The sequence below is a fragment of the Pteropus vampyrus genome, unplaced genomic scaffold (genome assembly GCF_000151845.1).
Source record: "Pteropus vampyrus isolate Shadow unplaced genomic scaffold, Pvam_2.0 Scaffold79, whole genome shotgun sequence".
In the NCBI taxonomy this organism is placed as follows: domain Eukaryota; kingdom Metazoa; phylum Chordata; class Mammalia; order Chiroptera; family Pteropodidae; genus Pteropus; species Pteropus vampyrus.
Window position 1 is genome coordinate 4679470 of NW_011888860.1, and position 3214 is coordinate 4682683.

Below are 3214 nucleotides of genomic sequence, written 5' to 3' on the forward strand. Positions count from 1 at the left end.
GACATTGAGTTCCCGTGACGGCCTTACCACTAGTGCAAAACCTATCAGTCCAGAGAGCTGATTCCTAGGCTACGTGAGGACTTGCTACTGGGTTCATGTGGGGAACCAACTCTTTTTCTCTTTTACTGTCTTCCATACTACCTTGAAAGTTATCTAAAGTCTCCTCCCCAAATTTCTCACTATTTTGAGTAAACTTAGTATCTAAATTAAGTTTCTCAAAAGTTTTATTAGAATGTGAGGCTACTAAAGAACCTAGTATTGGGAAACATAAGTTAAATAATTCTGATTCTGCCTGAATTTCAGAACTTGAGTCAAATAATTTCTATCCGATTTATTTCATCACTAATAAGATAAGGATGTAAGGAAAGATGATCTCTGATCCCTTACAAATCTATGATTTTATGATGATATGAAGCACTGAATAAATTTTATAAAGGAAATAACTCAATTTCTATGCATCTACATAGCATCACTTTACAGCTTTTTTTAAATTAAAAATATCCCTCTTTTTTCCAGATTTCTACTTACCTTATTATTCTTGTTTCTTAGAAACTGTAAGCGCACAAAGTAAGAGATTGCTTTAGAAGATAATGTGTTAAATTTATCTTGCTGTAATTTAAATTCACTAAATCCAAATGTCTTTACCATAACTGCATCTTAAAAGTTCACCACACTGCTTGTCATTTTTTATCTTAATAGATATAAAATTGGCCATTAGAAAAAAAAAACAACTTTATAATATTTTAGATATACAGAGGCCGAATAAAAAATCATTTGTATAACTATCTCTAGTAAAATGATCACATCATGTAATTCTGCCTGTACTTAGGAAACATAAACTGTTTTCGAAAATAAATGAGCTATTTGGTAGCACAAACCATAATTTCATCAGAATTTAACTGTATGCACATGTTTCCAATAAGTTATCTATCAGTTATCATAAGCAGCAACAAGGATCTTAGAGCTATGTTAGAAAAATGTGTAGGTGGAATTTGACCCTAAGAATCTCACTTGCTCTCAAGAGAACACCAACTATTCCCAATCAGTATCACAAACTCCAAAAGACCAGGAGAGTGAGAGTGAGGAGTGGGCTAGAGTAGGAAACACAGGGGCCAGTACACAGGTGATGGACAGAAATATAGCCCTCGAGGAAACCAAAATCAGATGCGTTATTACAGCTAAGGACAAGGAAAAGCCTATGGCTTTTAAAAAACGACTTTTCTGCCAGCACCATACAAGTCTTGCAAAGAAATATGCTACTAGTCAACTGACTTAAAAGGAAGAGAGTACATTTTCAGATCATTTCAACTGCAAACAGTCAACCCTTTCCATTGAGCAGTGGAGTTAATGTAGCCCAGAAGCTCAATGTTGGATTTGCAAATACAATTTATTTTACAGAAATTCAACATTATAAAGAACAGGCACCACCCAATCCATTCCCCACTTCCCTTCTGGGTCAGACCATGCTATGCAGAGTGAGCAGGGATGCACCCTATTGCTTTGGAGGGAGATTCCAGAGTGGTGGAAGCTGCTTGCACCACGTTCTGCGTGCCCTGCACATGCACATGCATATGCACACTCACATGCACACACACATGCCTGACCACTGTGCAGGCCAGCAGTCCGTCTGGGCCCAGCGTGTGCTGGACTGGTTAAATGGTTCCAGCCCAGGACTCCAAATCCTTCATGTCGATTTCCTTCTTCTTGGTGGCTTTTGATGGTAGAGCAATAGAGAGAACATTTGGTAGAGGGCCTGTTTCAGGTCCACTCTTTTCCAGTAAATTCTTGTCTAGTCCCTCCTGTTCTAATTCTTCTAATTCTGCCATGAACTTACCCTCGTCAAAGTCTTCTGCAGACCCTAGAGATTTTGAAATAGCTGTTGAAATCTCTGCAAGTTCTTGCTGGTCAGCAATGTCCTGCATTAACTCATCAGCTTTATCAATGTCCATGTTGTCGTCGGCAACTTTCATAGTTTTGGCAGCATAGCCAGTGTTCTTGAGCACGTTGGTGTTGGTGTTGGCGTTCTCCAGGGCCTCTTGCTGGAACTTACTGGTCGATAGTGTGGCATCCATCTGTGCCAGCTGCTTTTCATACCTCTTCTTGAGCTTCAGTGCCTGGAGGGCCGCACTTGTTTTGGGTGTGGTGCTTCTTGGCGGCTGTCAGCTTCTGCTTAATATTCTCCAGGAATTCTTGCTTCTTACTTAGCATCTCTTCAGTGTCCCGCAGTTACTGAATGGCCTCCTGGAGGGTGCGGGGGGTCCGTGTGCCCCAAATAGCTTCGGAAACACCAACTGATTACTGGGCCCTCAGGCTCTGCTCCTGCGCCAGCTCTCCTCCAGCTCTCCTCCCAGTTGCTCCCTGCAGACACAGGCCTTTCCCAGAAACATAAACTTCTAAATGTCCCTAATAAAAAGCTAAAATGAACTAATTTTAGGTGACAACAGTAAAAGACCATATCTATATACATTTATTGGGCTTGAGTGAATCATTTAGTGTTGTAATAGATATTTCTTATTCATCAATAAACACATAAGATAAACTAGGCAATATGAGTGTCATAAGTACAAATTAATTTACACCATAGAAACAAGTTTTTTCAGAATGAGTAAAAAATGCTGATAATATTTCAATATAAAATTCTCAAGTTTTTTTTAATCATAATGTACTGCTACAAGTACTCAGAATTAATGTACTTATTTCAAAGGCTTTGCCATTATGTTAATTTAGGGCTAAAGTAAATTAATGTAAAAGAGATTTCTGAATCTGAATTTAACTGTGTGTGAAAATCTATTTAGAAGTAGCTGGTGTTTGGCAGCTCCTTTAGTGGCCTCAGAGTAGGGATTTTTTAAAAAAAATTTTTCTGCCTAGTTGTTCATTTGGGATGAAGACTTGTTTCTTTTTTTTTCTTTTCTTCTTAGAAAATATTGGGGTGACATTGATTAATAAAATCAAATAAGTTTCAAGTATATAATTCAATGGTATATTGTATATATATTGCATTGTGTATTCACCTTCCAATGTTAGATTTCCTTCCGTCACCTAATATTTGACCCCTTTTATTCCTAAGTACCTCCCTCTTCCCTCTTCACTCCGGTAACTGGTAATCCACAGTCCCCTGTCCATGAGTCTATTTGTCATGCTTGTTTGTTGCTTTTAGTTTTATATCCCATATGTGAGTGAAATCATATGGTTTTTAAATTTTTCTGTCTGACTT

General features: G+C 38.1%; 1 pseudogene; it reads right to left on the reverse strand.

The window, feature by feature from the left end:
- Positions 1-1652: 1652 nt before the first annotated feature.
- Positions 1653-3214, reverse strand: part of LOC105293913 — a 17032-nt pseudogene continuing 15470 nt past the window's right edge.